Source organism: Oncorhynchus masou, chromosome 12 (assembly GCF_036934945.1).
Source record: "Oncorhynchus masou masou isolate Uvic2021 chromosome 12, UVic_Omas_1.1, whole genome shotgun sequence".
NCBI classification, from domain to species: domain Eukaryota; kingdom Metazoa; phylum Chordata; class Actinopteri; order Salmoniformes; family Salmonidae; genus Oncorhynchus; species Oncorhynchus masou.
Genome location: NC_088223.1, coordinates 84298300 through 84322895, shown reverse-complemented (window position 1 = coordinate 84322895; position 24596 = coordinate 84298300). Strand labels below are relative to the sequence as shown.

The 24596-nt window shown below is 45.1% G+C and overlaps 1 pseudogene; it reads right to left on the bottom strand.

Moving 5' to 3' along the window:
• LOC135550962 (dihydropyrimidinase-related protein 3-like) overlaps positions 1–23772 on the bottom strand; it is a 66973-nt pseudogene extending 43201 nt beyond the window's left edge.
• Between the last annotated feature and the right edge of the window lie 824 nt (positions 23773–24596).

The following is a 24596-nucleotide window of genomic DNA, read 5'->3' as shown; positions in this document are numbered from 1 at the left end:
AACATAGTAATAACATGAATAGAACATAGTAGAAACATGAATAGAACATAGTAATAACATGAATAGAACACAGTAAAACATGAATAGAACATAGTAATAATATGAATAGAACATGGTAATAACATGAATAGAATATAGTAATAACATGATTAGAACATAGTACAAACATGAATAGAACATAGTAAGGTGAATGGTCACAGTCCACACACATCAAACTACAAATAGGAAACCACACTGCTATTATAAAACATGGCTAAATTAGTCTTGCATGGGCTGCTCCAGTTTAAACGAGTCTAGCATTACCACAGTGCCTCCATATAGGCCACATGATTTGCAGACATGGTCATTTTTTCCATTGATTACAGTTTGGCGGGACTGTGTTTCACATGCTGGCCAAGCAGAGCCGAGTAGGGCTCACCAACATTCTGTGTTGCTGTAGGCGAGCTAGCACACTGTACCTCACTGTTGCTCATCTGGTAGAAGTCCTTATAGGCCATGTAGACCTGGAAGGAGTTCACACCTGAGAGAGAGAGAGAGAGAGAGAGAGACAGACAGACAGACAGACAGACAGACAGACAGACAGACAGACAGACAGACAGACAGACAGACAGAAAGAGAGAGAGAGAGAGAGAGAGAGAGAGAGAGAGAGAGAAAGAGAGAGAGAGAGGGGGAGAGAGGAGAGAGAGAGAGAGAGAGAGAGAGAGAGAGACAGACAGAAAGAGAGCGAGAGAGACAGAAAGAGAGAGAGAGAGAGAAAGAGAGACAGAGAGAGAGAGAGAGAGAAAGAGAGAGAGACAGAAAGAGTGAGAGAGAGAGAGAGAGAGAGAGAGAGAGAGAGAGAGAGAGAGAGAGAGAGAGAGAGAGAGAGAGAGAGAGAGAGAGAGACATAAATGAAACCAAAAACAGAGAAGAATACTGTGATGATTCCAGTTTATTAATTGAGCCAAACAGAAGATCCCTCATCATGCTTCATTGAACGTGACTGAAACTTAGGGCCTGACTATCATTACACAGGAGGCCTGCATTCTGCTCTCTGGACATTCTGTGGCTATGCTGGGGTGGCCAAAGGGACCTGTCCACTCTGTCCAGTGTCTGAGCTATCTAACTGGGCGTGAAACCATGGAGGGTCCCCCAGGGCACCACACCCTCCTGCAGATGGACAGTGGTGGTCAGTGGTGTTTGAGCCAGGACCAGGTATGGGCCACAGGTCCTGTGAGCATACTGTACGCCTGTGGCTGTGGTTGGGGGACAGGCAGATTATGGGCCAGAGATAAGGAGGCAGAAGAAGACACCACCGCTGAATGAGTTTCCTAGCTGCTGCCAGCAGTAACCCTGCTCATCATCTTTAATTGGCCAGAGGAGTAGGTATAACGGCACTGTCTGTCTGCCTGACTGTATGTCTGTGTATGTGTCTGTCTGTCTGCCTACCTGCCTGTCTGTCTGTGTCTGTCTGCCTGTCTACAGTCGTGGCCAAACGTTTTGAGAAGGACACAAATATTATTTTCAGAAAGCCTACTGCCTCAGTTTGTATGATGGCAATTTGCATATATTCCAGAATGTTATGAAGAGTGATCAGATGAATTGCAATTAATGCAAAGTCCCTCTTTGCCATGTAAATGAACTGAATCCCCCCCAAAAAAAACATTTCCACCGCATTCCAGCCCTGCCACAAAAGGACCAGCTGACATCATGTCAGTGATTCTCTCGTTAACACAGGTGTGAGTGTTGACGAGGACAAGGCTGGAGATCACTCTGTCATGCTGATTGAGTTTGAATAACAGACTGGAAGCTTCAAAAGGAGGGTGGTGCTTGAAATAATTGTTCTTCCTCTGTCAACCATGGTTGTCTGCAAGGAAACACGTTCCGTCATCATTGCTTTGCACAAAATTGGCTTCACAAGCAAGGATATTGCTGCCAGTAAGATTGCACCTAAATCAACCATTTATCGGATCATCAAGAACTTCAAGGAGAGCGGTTCAATTGTTGTGAAGAAAGCTTCAGGGCGCCCAAGAAAGTCCAGCAAGCGCCAGGACCGTCTCCTAAAGTTGATTCAGCTGCGGGATCGGGGCACCACCAGTACAGACCTTGCTCAGGAATGGCAGCAGGCAGGTGTGAGTGCATCTGCACGCACAGTGAGGCGAAAACGTTTAGAGGATGGTCTGGTGTCAAGAAGGGCAGCAAAGAAGAGATTTCTCTCCAGGAAAAACATCAGGGACAGACTGATATTCTGCAAAAGGTACAGGGATTTGACTGCTGAGGACTGGGGTAAAGTAATTTTCTCTGATGAATCCCCTTTCCAATTGTTTGGGGCATCCGGAAAAAAAGCTTGTCCGGAGAAGACAAGGTGAGCACTACCATCAGTCCTGTGTCATGCCAACAGTAAAGCATCCTGAGACCATTCATGTGTGGGGTTGCTTCTCAACCAAGGGAGTGGGCTCTCTCACAATTTTGCCTAAGAACACAGCCATGAATAAAGAATGGTACCAACACATCCTCTGAGAGCAACTTCTCCCAACCATCCAGGAACAGTTTTGTGACAAACAATGCATTTTCCAGCATGATGGAGCACCTTGCAATAAGGCAAAAGTGATAACTAAGTGGCTCGGGGAACAAAACATCAATATTTTGTGTCCATGGCCAGGAAACTCCTTAGAGTTAAAATATACATAATATGTGATTTGTGCATGTGGAAAAGTGCGATTGAAATCAAGCCCATTTGAATTTCCATTTACTGTCTGTCAGACCTTCCCCTTGCTGCTGTGAAGTTGGCAGTTACCTTTTTCCTTGAGCAGTGTGTCCACCTCCTGCTTGACACTGTCGCTCCAATGGGTGATGTCCACATGGAGCGAGTAGTCACAGCAGGTCTTCTCATCGGCCCAGCTCCTCCACTGCTCAAAGGCCTCAATCAGACTGCTGCCTGGCTCCGGGATCACATGATCCACTACAGGGAGGGAGGCAGGGGGGAGAGAGAGAAGTAGGGAATGGAGGGGAGGGGGTGGACATAGAGAGAAAGGGATTAGGAAGAGAGAGAGAGAGAGAGAGAGAGAGAGAAGTAGGGAATGGAGGGGAGGGGGTGGACATAGAGAGAAAGGGATTAGGAAGAGAGAGAGGGAGAGAGAGAGAGAGGGAGGATGTTACTGTTTTATTTAACCCACAATGCCTGTGTCTCTGTGTCCTTTGCCAGTGGCTTTCAATACAATGTCACCTATCATTGGAAATGTCTGTATGTCTGAGTGTATGTTTGGGTTACATGGATCTCCCATTTCATGTCACTGTTCGGCTAATCGAAAACAAACTCAAACTGATAAGAGATAAAGAGAACCACCACCTCCTCCGATGTCTATAGTGGTCCTAGACTCTGATGTAATAGGTCCGCCTGCTGCTCTGACCAGCTGACCACTTCCCGATCCAATTAAAGGCCGCCCAATCTCCTTAAATCCCTCTGTGCATGTTAATGCAATCTCGAGTCAACAGCAGCCAAGAAAAGCTCTGTTGTTTACTAGGGTTGACTCTCTGACCGAGGCTGTATGCCTTGTAACTCAGTGTCAAAGACGTGAAGGGCAGGATGTTATTGCAGACGTTTGCAGACGTTATTGCGGGTGTAGCGAAATATTTGTGTTTCTAGCTCCAGCAAGTCTTAGGCTGAATCGTGCTGGTTTAATGTATGTCTGTGGTGATTATCTGATCTTAGTTAGCCCAACTAGCTAACGTTAGCTAACTTAACTAGCTTCTCCTGGTTTGATGCAGTCAAGACAGGTATTACATAATCATTTTTAATGATAAATAATCTAGCTATGGCAGCTATTAGTCTACCATAGCGCAAGTCAGCTTGGTTGGTTGGTTGCTGTCTCTCGTCTCTCCCTGTCTCCTCCCTGCCTCCTCCCTGCTCCTCATGTCACTCCCTCCGCCATGCTCACATGTCACTCGACTCGCTCACAGTACAGCTTTATCAGCTCCGGTTAATAAAGTATCTTAAGAAATGACTTTTCTGCTGCGTCCCTCACTCGGATCGAATCGGACTGGGTCTGGATCTGAACAGGTCTATACGGAATGGGTCTAGTTCTCTTCGGATCGATTCGGAACAGTTCTCTATATTAATCATTAAGGATATTAAGGTCCAGGTGGAACAGCCACAGGTCCATTTCACAACAGGAACTTTTTGGACCCGTGAAGACCTCTATCACACACTGCTCGCCTATTTCCACGGGACTTGTGTTTCCCAGTGTAGGCTCCTCTTGCCGATCCTCGTTCTCCCACCCTTCTAGTGGCCCTTTGTGTGGTCCCCTTGACTGCTGCTCACATTGGCCCATTTAGGAACATTCTGCATTGTAGCCAGAGCCCCTCTCCTCCTCTCTCTCTCTAGTGCTCTGACTTTCTTTTTGTCTTTCTTTCATCCTCAATGGATAAAGCCGCCACATGGCTGCCTGCCCACAATCTACTCTGTATTTTGTCTACAATCTCACACCGCCACAGCCAAGTAGTGTGGATTATAATCTTGTTTAGCTCATTTTCAACTGAGATCAGATAATACAGTAAACCAGTACGATTCAGCCTAAGACTTACTCTACTAAAATGTTAAATTGCCCTAATGATTATGGATGCAATTGATATGGCAGTCTTTCTATGTCATGTGGGTAGTTAACTGTAACAACCATTCCCACAGGGCACCTGCTGTCTGTTATTGTGATACCTTCAGACCCCCCCACCCACCGCCCCCTAGTGAGAGACATGGGCTCCAGGCCTCTCCAGGGCTGCGCTCTCTTCTCTCACCGATCATGGTGGTTCCCCCAGCCAGGGCAGCCTTGGTGCCCTGGGAGAAGTCGTCCACGGTGGTGGTCCCCCGGTAGGGCATCTGGAAGTGGGTGTGGTTGTCAATGCCACCGGGGATCACCATCTTGCCGTTGGCCTCAATGGTCTTGATCCCACCTGGGACGATCAGGTTGTCTCCAATCTGCCTGGAGGTTTAGGCGGGAGAAGAGCCATGTCAGGGGGTATCATTGACTTGACACAATGCTGTAAACTCATGCTATGAATAGCTAAATAGCTGATGAATAAACCAAAATGAATATATTATCATATCATTAGAAATGTAGTTTTGCTCATGGCTGACTGGTGTTCAGTAAAGTTAATCAAACTGAAATTTAGCGGTAACCCAGTATCATTTGGAAACTATCAATCCTTCCACATTAGATAAAAGTCATCAGAGCATGTCAAATAGCAGCTTGGAGGGTTGCAGACAGACCGACAGACAGACAGAGAGACAGAGAGACAGAGAGACAGAGAGACAGAGAGACAGAGAGACAGACAGACAGACAGACAGACAGACAGACAGACAGACAGACAGACAGACAGACCGACCGACCGACCGCCCGACCGACCGACAGAGACCTACAGACAGACAGACAGACAGACAGACAGACAGACAGACAGACAGGGAAAAGGGAAGCGTCTGTACTCCAGTGCCAGCCGTAGCGTGGTCGATGCTAGGCTAGCCTGGCCTGTGTAATTGGTATGCAGCTCTAACCTTCCTGCGGGTGCTTTTCCTATCAGAGCTCCTCTATGGGAGCACACAGGACAAAGAGCCTAATAGGCTGATCGAGTGGGAACAGGAATTGGGAAAAAAAAGAGTGACCTTCCAAGAGCAGGCAGGAATGCACCCACTTTGCCTCTTGTCTGGCCCTGCACACTATACACTACTGTGGACTGGAGTAGACTCTGACTGGCCCTGCACACTATACACTACTGTGGACTGGAGTAGACTCTGACTGGATCTGCACACTATACACTACTGTGGACTGGAGTAGACTCTGACTGGATCTGCACACTATACACTACTGTGGACTGGAGTAGACTCTGACTGGATCTGACTGGATCTGCACACTATACACTACTGTGGACTGGAGTAGACTCTGACTGGATCTGCACACTATACACTACTGTGGACTGGAGTAGACTCTGACAGGATCTGACTGGATCTGCACACTATACACTACTGTGGACTGGAGTAGACTCTGACTGGATCTGCACACTATACACTACTGTGGACTGGCGTAGACTCTGACTGGATCTGCACACTATACACTACTGTGGACTGGAGTAGACTCTGACAGGATCTGCACACTATACACTACTGTGGACTGGAGTAGACTCTGACAGGATCTGCACACTATACACTACTGTGGACTGGAGTAGACTCTGACTGGCCCTGCACACTATACACTACTGTGGACTGGAGTAGACTCTGACTGGATCTGACTGGATCTGCACACTATACACTACTGTGGACTGGAGTAGACTCTGACTGGATCTGCACACTATACACTACTGTGGACTGGAGTAGACTCTGACTGGATCTGCACACTATACACTACTGTGGACTGGAGTAGACTCTGACTGGCCCTGCACACTATACACTACTGTGGACTGGAGTAGACTCTGACTGGATCTGCACACTATACACTACTGTGGACTGGAGTAGACTCTGACTGGCCCTGCACACTATACACTACTGTGGACTGGAGTAGACTCTGACTGGATCTGCACACTATACACTACTGTGGACTGGAGTAGACTCTGACTGGCCCTGCACCCTATACACTACTGTGGACTGGAGTAGAGTCTGACTGGATCTGCACACTATACACTACTGTGGACTGGAGTAGACTCTGACTGGATCTGCACACTATACACTACTGTGGACTGGAGTAGACTCTGACTGGATCTGCACACTATACACTACTGTGGACTGGAGTAGACTCTGACAGGATCTGCACACTATACACTACTGTGGACTGGAGTAGACTCTGACTGGCCCTGCACACTATACACTACTGTGGACTGGAGTAGACTCTGACTGGATCTGCACACTATACACTACTGTGGACTGGAGTAGACTCTGACTGGATCTGCACACTATACACTACTGTGGACTGGAGTAGACTCTGACTGGATCTGCACACTATACACTACTGTGGACTGGAGTAGACTCTGACTGGATCTGACTGGATCTGCACACTATACACTACTGTGGACTGGAGTAGACTCTGACTGGATCTGACTGGATCTGCAAACTATACACTACTGTGGACTGGAGTAGACTCTGACTGGATCTGCACACTATACACTACTGTGGACTGGAGTAGACTCTGACTGGCCCTGCACACTATACACTACTGTGGACTGGAGTAGACTCTGACAGGATCTGCACACTATACACTACTGTGGACTGGAGTAGACTCTGACTGGATCTGCACACTATACACTACTGTGGACTGGAGTAGACTCTGACTGGCCCTGCACACTATACACTACTGTGGACTGGAGTAGACTCTGACTGGATCTGCACACTATACACTACTGTGGACTGGAGTAGACTGACTGGATCTGCACACTATACACTACTGTGGACTGGAGTAGACTCTGACTGGCCCTGCACACTATACACTACTGTGGACTGGAGTAGACTCTGACTGGCCCTGCACACTATACACTACTGTGGACTGGAGTAGACTCTGACTGGCCCTGCACACTATACACTACTGTGGACTGGAGTAGACTCTGACTGGATCTGCACACCATACACTACTGTGGACTGGAGTAGACTCTGACTGGCCCTGCACACTATACACTACTGTGGACTGGAGTAGACTCTGACTGGATCTGACTGGATCTGCACACTATACACTACTGTGGACTGGAGTAGACTCTGACTGGATCTGACTGGATCTGCACACTATATACTACTGTGGACTGGAGTAGACTCTGACTGGATCTGCACACTATACACTACTGTGGACTGGAGTAGACTCTGACTGGATCTGCACACTATACACTACTGTGGACTGGAGTAGACTCTGACTGGATCTGCACACTATACACTACTGTGGACTGGAGTAGACTCTGACTGGATCTGCACACTATACACTACTGTGGACTGGAGTAGACTCTGACAGGATCTGCACACTATACACTACTGTGGACTGGAGTAGACTCTGACTGGCCCTGCACACTATACACTACTGTGGACTGGAGTAGACTCTGACTGGATCTGCACACTATACACTACTGTGGACTGGAGTAGACTCTGACTGGATCTGCACACTATACACTACTGTGGACTGGAGTAGACTCTGACTGGATCTGCACACTATACACTACTGTGGACTGGAGTAGACTCTGACTGGATCTGACTGGATCTGCACACTATACACTACTGTGGACTGGAGTAGACTCTGACTGGATCTGACTGGATCTGCACACTATACACTACTGTGGACTGGAGTAGACTCTGACTGGATCTGCACACTATACACTACTGTGGACTGGAGTAGACTCTGACTGGATCTGCACACTATACACTACTGTGGACTGGAGTAGACTCTGACTGGCCCTGCACACTATACACTACTGTGGACTGGAGTAGACTCTGACTGGATCTGCACACTATACACTACTGTGGACTGGAGTAGACTGACTGGATCTGCACACTATACACTACTGTGGACTGGAGTAGACTCTGACTGGCCCTGCACACTATACACTACTGTGGACTGGAGTAGACTCTGACTGGCCCTGCACACTATACACTACTGTGGACTGGAGTAGACTCTGACTGGCCCTGCACACTATACACTACTGTGGACTGGAGTAGACTCTGACTGGATCTGCACACTATACACTACTGTGGACTGGAGTAGACTCTGACTGGCCCTGCACACTATACACTACTGTGGACTGGAGTAGACTCTGACTGGATCTGACTGGATCTGCACACTATACACTACTGTGGACTGGAGTAGACTCTGACTGGATCTGACTGGATCTGCACACTATACACTACTGTGGACTGGAGTAGAGTCTGACTGGATCTGCACACTATACACTACTGTGGACTGGAGTAGACTCTGACTGGATCTGCACACTATACACTACTGTGGACTGGAGTAGACTCTGACTGGCCCTGCACACTATACACTACTGTGGACTGGAGTAGACTCTGACTGGATCTGCACACTATACACTACTGTGGACTGGAGTAGACTCTGACTGGATCTGCACACTATACACTACTGTGGACTGGAGTAGACTCTGACTGGATCTGCACACTATACACTACTGTGGACTGGAGTAGACTCTGACTGGATCTGCACACTATACACTACTGTGGACTGGAGTAGACTCTGACAGGATCTGCACACTATACACTACTGTGGACTGGAGTAGACTCTGACTGGCCCTGCACACTATACACTACTGTGGACTGGAGTAGACTCTGACTGGATCTGCACACTATACACTACTGTGGACTGGAGTAGACTCTGACTGGATCTGCACACTATACACTACTGTGGACTGGAGTAGACTCTGACTGGATCTGCACACTATACACTACTGTGGACTGGAGTAGACTCTGACTGGATCTGCACACTATACACTACTGTGGACTGGAGTAGACTCTGACTGGATCTGACTGGATCTGCACACTATACACTACTGTGGACTGGAGTAGACTCTGACTGGATCTGCACACTATACACTACTGTGGACTGGAGTAGACTCTGACTGGCCCTGCACACTATACACTACTGTGGACTGGAGTAGACTCTGACTGGATCTGCACACTATACACTACTGTGGACTGGAGTAGACTCTGACTGGCCCTGCACACTATACACTACTGTGGACTGGAGTAGACTCTGACTGGCCCTGCACACTATACACTACTGTGGACTGGAGTAGACTCTAACTGGATCTGCACACTATACACTACTGTGGACTGGAGTAGACTCTGACTGGATCTGCACACTATACACTACTGTGGACTGGAGTAGACTCTGACTGGATCTGCACACTATACACTACTGTGGACTGGAGTAGACTCTGACTGGATCTGCACACTATACACTACTGTGGACTGGAGTAGACTCTGACAGGATCTGCACACTATACACTACTGTGGACTGGAGTAGACTCTGACTGGCCCTGCACACTATACACTACTGTGGACTGGAGTAGACTCTGACTGGATCTGCACACTATACACTACTGTGGACTGGAGTAGACTCTGACTGGATCTGCACACTATACACTACTGTGGACTGGAGTAGACTCTGACTGGATCTGCACACTATACACTACTGTGGACTGGAGTAGACTCTGACTGGATCTGACTGGATCTGCACACTATACACTACTGTGGACTGGAGTAGACTCTGACAGGATCTGACTGGATCTGTCTGGATCTGACTCAATCTATCTGAATCTGACTAGATCTGACTCGATCTGTTTGGATCTTTGTTGATCTGACTGGATCTGTCTGGAACTGACTGGATCTGACTGGATCTGTCTGGAACTGACTGGATCTGACTGGATCTGTCTTGATCTGTCTGGCACTTGAAATTACTGTGATATGTGGTTGTCTTGCCTACCTTAGTTGAATGCACTGACTAAGTTGATCTGGATAAGAGTGTCTGCTAAATGATCAAAACGTCAACATCAATGCATGGGAGGACATGGTGGTCAAACATTCTCTTACTTAATGACGCCATCCTCCATGTAAATGTCGGCATAAAAGGACTGGTCATCATTAACGATCCTCCCGCCTTTGACCAGAAGCCTGTCGCTCTGGAGAGAGAGATCAAAAGAACAAGAGAGGGAAAACGAGAGGGGTGGGGATGGGAGGGAGAGAATGTTACAAAGTCCAAAGCAATCTCATCAGTATTCCGGTTATTCTGGAGGACACTGTTTTGTGCTTCTTTTTTTTCAAGATGTGTTCTTGTGTTCTTGTTCTTGCAAGAGACATTTTTTGGAATGTCTGACTGTCCCATCTACGCAAGAGAGGGTCAATGAGAATAGCCACTCACACAGATTACACAGTAACTACTGTACACAGTAACCTACATTGTACACACAGCTGGGTAGATAGATGGTCCTAGCAGTCACATAGATGAGCTTGGACTAGATTGACTAGATAACGTAGCCTCTAAACAGGGCGTTGTCGTCTAGCGACTCAGCTGCTGCGCCAGAGACAGCCACTTGGCCACTAGCAAGACGTTTCCATGGTAATGCTTTGCTAGGAGCACTCAGAGAGGCTGGAGCGGCAGGCTGGCATGCCTGTTAAGGACACGCCTCACAGAGTACAGGGCATAACACTGAGCAACAGGGAATGGAGAGAGAGGGGAGGGGGGTGCTGGAACTTTGACGTTAGTGTCCCAGTACATTGCCTGGGCAGGGCCTCTTCTCTGGACTGGTCAGACCACTAGATTCTACAACAAAACCAGGACATGGAGTGAGCTCAACCAAAGGCAAATGGTTCTTTTACCATTTACTGTATGAATAATATATGTATGGTTGTCACACCCTGACCTTAGAGAGCCTTTTTATGTCTCTATTTGGTTTGGTCAGGGTGTGATTTGGGTGGGCATTCTATGTTCTATATTTCTATGTTTTGTGTTTCTATGTTTTGGCTGGGTATGGTTCTCAATCAGGGACAGCTGTCTATCGTTGTCTCTGATTGGGAATCATACTTAGGCAGCAGGTTTTCCCACCTTAGGTTGTGGGATGTTGGTTTTTGTTAGCTCTGTGTGGCCTTCAGAATGTGACGTTCGTTGTGCTTTTGTTGTTTTGTTTGTTGTTCAGATTAAATAAAGTATCATGAACTTGTACCACACTGCACATTGGTCCACTTCTTCTGACGAGCGTTACAGAACATCCCACCACCAAAGGACCAAGCAGCGTGGCCAGGAAGAGCAGGGATCCTGGGCCCGGGAGAAGAGAGAGCGGAGGACATCTTGGACATGGGAGCAGATTATGGCAGGGGACAAGACCCTGCCATGGAAACAGGCAGAAGTAGCGAGGGAGGAACGACAATGATACCAGGAGTAACGGTAACAAAGCAAGCACTAGAAGCAGCCCCCCAATTTTTTGGGGTGGGGCATACGGGGAGATTGGCGGAGTCAGGTTATAGACCTGAGCCAACTCCCCGTGCTTACCGTGGGGAGCGTGGTACTGGTCAGGCACCGTGTTATGCGGTGGAGTGCACGGTGTCTCCAGTGCTCGTTCACAGCCCCGCATCGGCCGGGCTAGAGTGGATATCCAGCCAGGACGGATGGTGCCGGCTCAGCACTCCTGGCCTCCAGTGCGTCTCTACAGCCCAGGATATCCTGTGCCGGCTCTGCGCACTGTGTCTCCGGTGCGTCTGCACAGCCCAGTGCGTCCTGTGCTAGCACCCTGCATTTGCCGGGCGGAACCATCTAGTCTATCGTTGTCTCTGATTGGGAATCATATTTAGGCAGCAGGTTTTGCCACCTTAGGTTGTGGGATGTTGGTTTTTGTTAGCTCTGTGTAGCCTTCAGAACGTGACATTCGTTGGTCTTTTGTTGTTTTGTTTGGTGTTCAGATTAAATAAAGTATCATGAACTTGTACCACGCTGCACCTTGGTCCACTTTTCCGACGAGTGTTACAATGGTAGGTATCCATTATCACACTGTGTAAAATGCCTAGGTTCAGTTCACTGCCCTGTAAGGTAAACGGAATGGGAGGGTTCCGTAGTTTCTCGTCAGCACATGGTGTGGTGTGATTAGTGATTTACTGTCTTGGCTGTGGAGCCCGGCTGGCGCTTTGTCAGTACAAACCCCACCCCTCTCTACCGGTTTAAATGAAAAATATACGTAGCCTTAGCGATGCATCCCTGGCATCTGCTCACACAACAAACACTGGCTAGTCTTCCAGGCAGTGTGGGGTGGGAGGGATGGATGGGGGTGACTGGGAGGGAGGGAGGGAGGGAGGGAGGGAGGGGGAGGGAGGGGGAGGGAGGGAGGGAGGGGGAGGGAGGGAGGGAGGGAGGGAGGGAGGGAGGGAGGGAGGGAGGGAGGGTGAAATGGATGGAGGGATGGATGGAGGGGGTGGGAGGGAGAGAGGGTTGGTGTGTGAAATGGATGGAGGGAGGGAGTAGGAGGGAGGGAGGGAGTCGGTGGGAGGGAGAGAGGGTAGGTGTGTGAAATGGATGGAGGAAGGGAGGGAGTGGGTGGGAGGGAGAGAGGGTAGGTGTGTGATGGATGGCGGGGGGGTGGGAGGGAGGGAGGGAGTGGGTGGGAGGGAGGGACGGAGACTGGGTGGGTTCTGATGCTGATTAAGCAGAGAAACAGAGAGAGAACCAACAGTCTTCTCTTCTGAGCCATGCAGGCGACCCCACCCTGCCTGGAGCAGCACTGTGTAAAGCAGAGAGAGAGCGCAAGAGAGAGAGAGAGCGCAAGAGAGAGAGAGCGCAAGAGAGAGAGAGAAGACGGGGAGAGAGAGAGAGAGAGACAGAGTGCAAGAGAGAGAGAGCACAAGAGAGAGAGAAAGAGAGAGAAAGAGCGCAAGAGAAAGAGAGAGTGTGACCTGTTGCCACAAGAAAAGGTCAACCAGTGAAGAACAAACACTATTGTAAATGCAATCCATACTTATGCTTATTTATTTCCACTTTTGTACTTGAACCATTTGTACATCGTTACAACATTGTATATATACATAATCTGACATTTGTAATGTCTTTATTCTTTTGGAACTTCAGTGAGTGTAATGTTTACTATACATTTCATTGTTTATTTCACTTTTGTATATTATCTACTTCACTTGCTTTGGCAATGTTAACATATGTTTGCCATGCCAATAAAGCCCCTTGAATTGAATTGAGAGAGAGAGAGAAAGAGAGAGAAGGAGAGAGAGCACATACTGTACATGCTGGTTTACAGAATGGCCTCTATCATCTACACACTACACAGTCCCCTAATCCATACCCTTCCACTACCTTCAGGGGATATCTGGTTTTGTATCTGAATATGTTTCAAATTGATAGTATGTCCGCAGATGGTATTGCATAAGAATGTTCTCAATTTTAGTGTGGCTACCTAAGGGAAGAGCGTACTGAACACCAGCCCTAAGAGCATGGGGAAGCCTATTATCTTCCTAAAATGATCCCTATATGGTCGAGGCCCAGGTCCATGGGCTATAATCTGCTGCAGTAAAGACATGCTTACTGCAGTGTGTGTGTGCCTGAACACCCGCCACAATCTATCAGTGTCTTCCCTCAAGCCTCAGTCCTGTCTAGGTTTGCAAAGCTACCAGTAATTTACCAGTTATCGGAATCTTCAGTAATTTTGGTAATTAACAGAAAATATTTGTCAATCTATCCTAACTTTGGTCATTTATAATAACTTCTTTTAAATGGATTCATACAGTGTATTTGTAAAGCATTCAGACCCCTTCCCTATTTCCACATTTTGCTACGTTACAGGCTTATTCTAAAATGGTTTTCCATCATAAATCTACACACAACATCCCATAACGAAGGAGCAAAAACAGTTTTTTAGAAATGTTTTCAAATGTATAAAAAATGTAAAACAGAAATGTCTTATTTACATAAGTATTCAGAACCTTCACCATGAGACTTGAGCTCAGGTGCATCCTGTTTCCATTGATCATCCTTGAGATGTTTCTACAACTTGATTGGTCTACCTGTGGTAAATTCAATTGATTGGATATGATTTGGAAAGGCACACACCTGTCTATATAAGGTCCCACAGTTGACAGTGCATGTCAGAGCAAAAACCAAACCATGAGGTCGAAGGAATTGCCTGTAGAGCTCCGAGAAAGGATTGTATCGAGGCATAGATCTTGGGAAGGGTACCAAAAAATGATGCAGCATTGAAGGTCCCCCAGGAACACAGGGGCCGCCATCATTATTAAATGGAAGAAGTTTGGAACCACCAAGACTCTTACTAGAGCTGGCCGCCAGGCCAAACTGAGCAATCAGGCCTTCGTCTGGGATGTGACGAAGTGGTCACTCTGACAGACCTCCAAAGTTCATCTGTGGAGATGGGAGAACCTTACAGAAGGATAACCATCTCTGCAGCACTCCACCAATTGGGACTCTATACTAGAGTGGCCAGATGGAAGCCACTTCTCAGTAAAAGGCACATGACAGCCCGGTTGGAGTTTGCCAAAAGGCACCTAAAGGACTCTCTGACCATGAGAAACAAGATTCTCTGGTCTGATGAAATCAAGACTGAACTCTTTGGCCTGAATGCCAAACGCTCATCTCCTGGCCAATACCATCCCCATGATAAAGCATTGTGATGGCAGCTTCATGCTGTGGGGATGTTTTTCAGCGGCAGGGACTGGGAGACTAGTCAGGATCGAGGGGAAAGATGAACGGAGCAAAGTACAGCGAGATCCTTAATGAAAACCTGCTCCAGAGCCATTAGGTACTCAGAATGGGGCAAAGGTTCACTTTACAACAGGTCAACAACCCTAAGCACACAGCCAAAACAATGCAGTAGTGACCTTGGGACAAGTCTCTGAATGTCCTTCAGTGGCCCAGCCAAAGCCCGGACTAGAACCCGATCAAACATCTCTGGAGAGACCTGAAAATAGCTGTGTAGCGATGCTCCCCATCCAACCTGGCAGAGCTTGAGAGGATCTGCAGAGAAGAAAGGGAGAAACTCCCAAAATAACGGTGTGCCAAGCTTGTAGCGTCATACCCAAGAGGACTCGAGGCTGTAATCACTGCCAAAGGTGCTTCAACAAAGTACTGAGTAAAGGGTCTGAGTACTTATGTAAAAGTGATATTTCCGTTTTTTTCTTTGAAATTTGTAAAAAAAATCTAAAAACCTGTTTTTGATTTTTCATTATGGGGTATTGTGTGTAGATTGATGAATAAAAATACAGTTGAATCGATTTTAAAATAAGGATGTAATGTAACAAAATGTGGAAAAAATGAAGGGGTCTGAATACTTTCTGAATACACTGTATACTACATTATGGTATTGTTATTTTGGTATATCTGTGTCCATATTGTCCATGAGTTTTAGTAGATAGAACATATGGTGTATGAGTTTTAGTAGAGAGAACATATGGTGTATGAGTTTTAGTAGATAGAACATATGGTGTATGAGTTTTAGTAAATAGAACATATGGTGTATGAGTTTTAGTAGATAGAACATATGGTGTATGAGTTTTAGTAGATAGAACATATGGTGTATGAGTTTTAGTAGATAGAACATATGGTGTATGAGTTTTAGTAGATAGAACATATGGTGTATGAGTTTTAGTAGATAGAACATATGGTTCATGAGCGGTAAGGGAGTGCCAAGTCTAGGACAAAAAGGCTTCTCAACAGTTTTTACCCCAACCCGTAAGACTCCTGAACAGGTAATCAAATGGCTACCCGGTGTCACGATTTCCGCCGAAGTCGGTCCCTCACCTTGTTCGGGCGGCGTTCGGCGGTCGACGTCGCCGGCCTTCTAGCCATCGCCGATCCACCTTTCATTTTCCATTTGTTCTGTCTTTGTCTTACACACCTGGCTTCACTCAACCAATTACTTGTTTATTATTTAACCCTCTGTTCCCCATGTTTTGTTTGTGAGTGATTGTTCATCGTACTTCGGTCCGTTTTTTTGTGGGCTCGCTATGTTGCTTTGTATTTTTGTATTTTTGACTAAAGTACATTGATTACTCATATCTGCTGTCCTGCGCCTGACTCTCTACACCAGCAACACACAGGACCATTACACCCAGTCGGTAGAGCATGGCGCTTGCAACGCCAAGCGTCGTGGATTCGATTCCCACTGGGGCCACCCATATGCAAAAGTAGTGGCCCCAGCCGACTTGTAAGTCGCTTTGGACAAAAGCGTCTGCTAAATGGGATATATTATTATATTATATTAAAGCTTCACTACTGTTATAGCCTCACTACTGTTATAGCCTCACTACTGTTATAGCCTCGCTACTGTATATAGCCTCGCTACTGTATATAGCCTCACTACTGTATATAGCCTCACTACTGTTATAGCCTCACTACTGTATATAGCCTCACTACTGTTATAGCCTCACTACTGTTATAGCCTCACGACTGTATATAGCCTCACTACTGTTATAGCCTTGCTGCTGTATATAGTCTCGCTACTGTATATAGCCTCACTACTGTATATAGCCTCGCTACTGTATATAGCCTCACTACTGTATATAGCCTCGCCACTGTATACAGCCTCACTACTGTATATAGCCTCACTACTGTATATAGCCTCGCTACTGTATATAGACTCACTACTGTTATAGCTTCACTACTGTTATAGCCTCACTACTGTTATAGCCTCACTACTGTATATAGCCTCACTACTGTTATAGCCTCACTACTGTTATAGCCTTAGAGCCTGTAAGTAAGCATTTCACTGTAAGGTCTACACCTGTTGTATTCAGCGCACGTGACAAATAAACGTTGATTTGATTTTAGTAGATAGAACAAATGGTTCAAAACAAAATAGCCTAATTAATTTTAAAAAAAACATTCTAATCAACAATTACATTATTTTAAATTACTGTCACTCTGCAACTCGTCCAACTATTGACTTTGTTCACAACTGTCACCAGTTTGACGCCAAAACGTTGACAACAAATACCTGTTGACATAGTAAAATAAATTAACGTAAATAACATAAATAATAATGCAGAAACCTTATATTAAACATCAATGGTATTCACTATGTTGATGATTTAATTTAGGATCATGTTTAACAGATTAGCCATTCTATTTGGAATTTTTAAATCATGAATTATTATTTTTTACATGTGACAATGCCACACGTGATAGGGCCAGAGATAATTACAGACGTGTGATAATCTAAAATTCCCAAAAAGGGCCACTAGATGTCTTGTGATAGATTACATCAAATCCTTGAAAGATACCAAAATTCTGATATTTTACTGGTAAACTTAGAAAGTTTCCAGTAATATACCCTCCCTTTGCAACTCTAGGCCTGTCATCACCAATCACACGCAGGATCAGGACTGTCGAATGTCATCATATCTGATTAAGTTCCTCGTACTCTACTGCTTTACTAACACTAGCAGACACTGCAGACACTCCCAAATAGTATACAGATATGTTACTTTATTACGTCTCAATAATACCTCATCATTCAAGATCCTGCTGTAATCATACCCAAGTGATTTTTATATTGGACCCTGTAGCAAAGCTTCAAATACAGATGTAAGATCTTAATATGAGGCAGTTTGCTACAGCAGGAAAATAATCCTACAGCAATACTAGCAATTCTAATGTGGATTATAATGCATCTGAAATGTCCAAAAATGGCAAATACAAATTTAAGAAGCCTTTTTAAACCTCATACAGTGCAAGTTTAAAATGTCCTGCATTGCAGTTCTCCTGCAACAGGGTGATCAAATTAAGATCCTACATCTATACACTTAGCTCAGCCCTGGCCATTCACAGCAGTAGGCGCCAAGCAATATGCATCATGTCAGATTTAACCAGCTAGGCTTCTCGCCACAATCTAAATTTGTCCGTGAATTAAAACGGCAGAATAAATTCCTCGATAAATGACAGAAAGCAAATAGTTGTGGAGGTAATTTTAATCAGAGTTGTGATTTTGTGACTATTCAGAGGAGTTTGATTGAATGCACTGTTATTATCATAGAGCAGTGGTCTCCGCTTAGCAAACTATCACAATATATCCAAAGTAATCCAGTGATTTCACTGGGTTCAGTAAGGAAAGCCGACTCTCAGATACATACATCTGGAGAAACCCTGCTAAAAACAATGAGGGAAGAGAAAGACAGAGTCCTCCATGTTTTTGTTACAGCGTAAATATGACAGAACTTAAAAGAGTAAAATGATACGGCAATCTGCAGTTTGAATTCTGTTGCAACACACGCATACTTGGACACACAAATCAAAAATGTGACTTTGGCTTAGCATTCCCCAAATGTTCTGTGGTTAAATGCTTTGACAGAATCCAGTAGTTGCAGTAGTGTTGATATGAGACCAGCCACAATCCTTGAGGTGTTGGTCCATGCTGGTGGATTTGCAGATGGGTCATGACATGGATTGTAAAATATTGTTCACGGTTAAACTCATAAACAAGTCAAACCGTCCCATCAGTGCAACCACAAGACATGCAGAGTTTGAGGATAGGGATGGAACCAGCTGAAATGAATACCCTCTAAATATATGTTCTTCCTGTATCATTAAAGTACTACTAAAATCCCATTCCATGAAACAAATGGTCATGGAAACCCCACAGAGAGTACTATAGCCATACCATTTGTAAGGACATTTCTGACATAACAATGTCTTCCTCGCTGACTCTTTGTCCAATAACATTTTATTCCAATTCAAATGCTAACGTACAGAAGTAGTATCCTGCGTGTATTTTCGAATGTCTCCTTTTACTTTCCACAGTAACTGAGATGAGTGTGTGTTGTGCAATTGGTTTAGTGCTGCTGTCCACTTTGGTCGGCATCAAACCCTCGCCCTGATCACTTATGCTGACCTTGACTAAGTAACGTGCCATAAAGCCTACCCACGCCTGTCAATCAACCAGGCTGCAGACAGTTACAGTAAAACAGAACAAAAAGAGCTTAATGGGTAGTCTATATGGTCACGTCCCAAATCACACCCAATAGCCTATACAGTATACACTCTTAGGAATAAATCAAACAAAAGTGCTATCTAGCACCTAAAATAGTTATTCGGCTGTCCCCATAGGAGAACCCTTTGAAGAACCCTTTTTGGTTCCAGGTGGATCCCTTTTGAGTTACATGTAGAACCCTTTCCACAGAGGGTTCTTCATGGAACCCAAAAGGGTTCTTCATGGAACCCAAAAGGGTTCTACCTGGAACCAAAGAGGGTTCTTCCTGGAACCAAAAAGGGTTCTTCTATGGGGACATTTGGAGGAACCCGTTTGGAGAAAAGTAAAAGTATCACTACTTTTAACCAGGGCGCATGTTACTAAATAGGGAATAGCGTGTGATTTGGAACACTGACTCTATGTAGAGCCCTTCCACAGGACTGGCGTGGCTCACAGACTGATACTGGGGGGTGGGGAGATTTGTTGTTGCCATGTTACAGATCACAGGATTTGGTTTATAGTTTTAAGCTGATACAAAATGAAACAATTTAAGGGTTAAGAGTTTGAGACATGCTTGTGATAAGATCTCCTCACAAGGTCAGAAAGGCCTACAGTAACAGTGATTTGCTGCAATTTGACATTGGAAATAACAAAATAAGTCCTTATGTTACAAGATTTGACTGTTGATCGAGCTTAAAAAAATAGTACAACTAGAGATCTTCCTACCGGAAACTCTCTCTTTCACTATTATAAAGGCCAGAAAAGACTAAAGATAGTCTAAAGGAAGTACTGCATGCTGAATTGTGAAGGTTTGTGAAGGATTTTTCCTGCATAGACCAAAATGATAAGAGCACACATTATAGTAACAGAAACATTTGCAACAGGCAGTTCTTAAGGACATCTGTAGAGAGTTTGACTGGGAACAGGGCCTCTGTGTGTTGTTGCTAACAGAGAAAACATAGCAGATAAAACACACCGAGCCAAGACGATATTCCAGAGGAGTCTATTAACTGTGAGACCCTTATGTGTGAGGCGGGCGGGCAGGCTGAGACCAATGGAAGGGGAAAGTCATCCTGCCGCATGGGAGCCAGGGGCCTCTGCTGTTGCCTAGTGACAAAAATATTTACTATTCACTCAAAAGCACATTACATTTTTTTCTGTGGAAAAGTCAAAACAATAGGCTGTATCAATCTAAATAAGTTGCCTAGCCGCCACATCATAGAGGCCAGTCTCAAGCAGCGTGATCTTGTGATAGGCCAAAGTGGCACCGTTTCCAAGGCAGCCCAACACTCAAATCTGGTTCTGATTGGGCCTGACCGCAATCTCCATCCAGGGTGGTAAAACGGCCTCATGTCAGAGGCTAGAGGCAGGGAGACAAGGGTAACCAAGGTAGTATTTTCTACTTCTCAATAGTATGCTGGTGGTCATGGAGAGTGGATGGCAATAGCTGGGTGGTCACAGCATGATGTTTTACAGTTAGGAAGGTCTGAAACGTGGTAAATAAAGTGGTGAATTGGGAGCATAAACAGGTGGAGGCCTTCCTATTCTTTACAGGTATTCTTTACTAGCCCAGCGCCAACGTTTTTAAGGAAGTGTGTATGACCACACACTTTGCTTGCAGTTAGGCCCACTTTGAAGACAGTGTAGGGACGGTGAAGCCTTGTTTTGTGGCGCCATTTGGGGCAAAAGGTTTCTTTCCTGGGTAAAAGCCTGTCATGCCCACATATGCAGGTTCCAGCTGGAGGGGATGAATGATGACATGCACGGCACTACAGTAGGATACTGTGAGAACATGGGAAAAGGAAAACCACACCTAGAAATCTGACATTGCGCTCCTGCTCCCAGACAGACATAGGGAAACAGCTGGGATATAGGGGGTAGAAATAAACTAGGAAAATCATTCCCAATAAATACATTTCTCAGATTGTCAGGCTATAGTCTACACACAAAAGAATGCTGGGTTAAAAATAACCAAATTTGGGTTATTTGGTATATTATTGGACAGAATATTGGACAGGTTGTGTGAATAACCCAACAAATTGGGTTGTTGGGATTACTCAAACATGGGTTAATTTAACCATCAGTTGGCAATGACCAGGCAGTAGGGTATTTTCAAGAGGCGTGGCTTATTAGGGGCATGGCTTTCAGCTAGATCTTATTGGCCACCCGTGAGAGTAAATGTATTATTGTTCATCACATTCAGTTTACATACTGCAAATTCTAATTCTCCTTCATTCTTCTATAATGTTAAGATTATTTATTACATATTATAATAAGGTATACCACCTTATTGTATCCCAACATTGGGCTTTTAGGGAACTCGTACACTTCTGTGAGCCTCACTAAAGCTACTAAAGTGTCAATGTTCAACCTTAACAAGTGATAACTATACAACACAATAGATTAACAGGAATGACATTTACTCTCATGGGTGGCTAAAAAGATCTATCTTAAATTCACCCCTCCAGTCTTTTGATCTGTCCCACTGGATCATACAGTATCTCAATAACCCAGCATCAATAACCCAGCATCAATAACCCAGCAGTTTTTAAAGAAAAACAACCCAACTAAGTGACCCAATGAAAAAAAATGCCTGCAACCCAGTTGGATCAACCAAGCAACCCAGCATTTGTGTACATGCAATTACACTGTAATAAACTGTCTAACTTGTTTAAAGGATATTAGATTCTCCATAATTTCAAGTTTCACAGTAGAGTAGAGTAGGCCTATAAGGAGGCTGATATGTAGAATTGACGATGAAGCATAAAATAGTGCGAGGTCCCTAGACTGAGCAGCAGGTGTATTCCCTGTACAGGCCAAACATGTTCAAAGCCTCTACAAAAAAATAAAATGTCTACAAAAATATTTACACACACAACTTCCCCTAAAACATTCTAGTGCGTCGCTGATATTCTAGGAGAAAACCCTTGCGGGTCAGCCTGCCTCCACCCCCAATCCGTCAGTGATATCAGACGAGACAAAGGGCGTCTCTCCTGGAATATAACACCACGGTGAGCCGCAACAATGAACACGCAGCCATTTCAAACAGACCCTAGAGCTGTGCAGCAGCAGCAACCATCCCCGCCAACACGTTGCTTGCCCCGATTTTAACTCCAACCCGGTGAGGCAAAGCACCGCACCGGTGAATTCTATTACATTGCGTTCTAGTAATCCTGAATTCGAAATGCTCTATTTTACGGGCGGGCTATAACATCTGATCATACACATGGGCGTGGGAGATGTTTTCTCTCTCCCTGCATCACCAGTCCAGACGCTCAGATAGCCTATATCTGGACAAATACATCTTTATTTAACAGAATGGGAGTATACAACAGGCGTTTATTATGGTACATAATTCAACCACAGGATATTGAATATGGAAAACGAATATGCCATATATTTCCTCGATTCACACAGCTATAACTGATTTATTACTTTGTATTCGTTTTTTTCTTATAATAGGAGGCTGACTTTCCATCATGTGTGGCCCTGTAGGCTACAAAAACGAATCCAAAACGCGATAATGTTGTTTATTATTTATAAAAAGGATGTGCATTTCATCTACATCATTTCATCTACATCATTTCATCTACATCATTTCATCTACATCATTTCATCTACATCATTTCATCTACATCATTTCATCTACATCATTTCATCTACATCATTTCATCTATCTTTCCCCAAGCATTCAAGATGCCACATTCAAGATGCCACATTCAAGATGCCACATTCAAGATGCCAACATATAAAGTTAGAACTACATTATAACAGCCCAGTGTGAAGATTATTTTATTAATTTATTTATTTTATATATTTATCTTTCAAACGAGCCACATGCACTGCGCACGGGTATCATGCCATCCTCAACAAAGAAGATGCAAGTTACCTTTAAGAAAACGCCTCGTTCTGTCTCTCCGACTGTCACTATGGTAGCCAATCATGCCACCTTCATTCTGCACTACTGTATTTGTTTCTATGTTCAATTGACTATCATAATGGAAAGGAAAATATCCCACACGGATGGGAAAAGGCCTGTATGCATACATTAATTGCTATTGGCACATTCTTGAATAGCGGTAAAATAAAATAGGAATTAGCCAAGACAAAAGCAATGCACTGATTTTAGACAATCAGGCATGCAAGTTTTAAAAGCCACTAAGGCAGATATTAATATTTCTACTTACTGTGATTTTTGGAATATTCTTTTTGCCTTGATAAGAATGCCCAGACATAATTGCGACTGGTCGAAAACTGATTCCACCTCTGAACAAAGCTTTGAAATATTCCCCTCTGGGTGGTTCTGCGGCTACTGGCTGGATGGGAAAATTAGGGAATGGTCGCCTCCCTCTGTGCAATGTAAAGTGCTTCGAAGTGAGCTAGAGCGTCAACTCTGATCCACCGACGGACTCCTCCCTCAATAGCCTCATTGGTAGCCTACAGCTGCAATGCTCAAATCCTCCCACAGGAGGACGCTCAACAGCAGGTGTAGGCGACTACAACAGTGTACTGTACAGAATTGCACTGAAATAGAAACAGTGTAATGACTCTGCAACATTTGTACCCCGATAACACCGTGGATATTGGATTTATAGACGGCTTAACAGCAATAGTAGCAGAAGGTGAATGTTTAACATTTATTGCACACATATCCAGATGATGCTGTGTAACATTTTGCTAATTCTTATTTACAATTAGGCCAAACCCTAACCAGGACGATGCTGGGGCCATTGTGCGCTGCCCCAATCATGGCCATTGTGATTCGAACCAGGGACTGTAGTGATATCTCTTGCACTGAGATGCAGTGCCCCATATTAGTAGGCTTCTTTGCAGCAGTCTTGTGTAGACTCACTGATGTGTTCAACATGCTACGCGTGCAACGCTATTAGATCCCAGCAGGCATAGGCCCTACACATCATAAGGACAAGTGCGGCCGTGGATAGCCAATGGGCAGAGGAGTAGAAGGTAGGCTACCACGTTGTAGACTAGGCCTATATGCTGTGGAGCGGACAAGAGGGGCGTGGCCCTGACAGTTTCGGCTGCAGCTGCCTTGTTTCTGAGGAGCTAAAGGAGGATGTTAGTGTAGGGATCAAATCAAATTTTATTTGTCACATACACATGGTTAGCAGATGTTAATGTGAGTGTAGCAAAATGCAGTGGATGGTAAATAGTACAGTATATACATA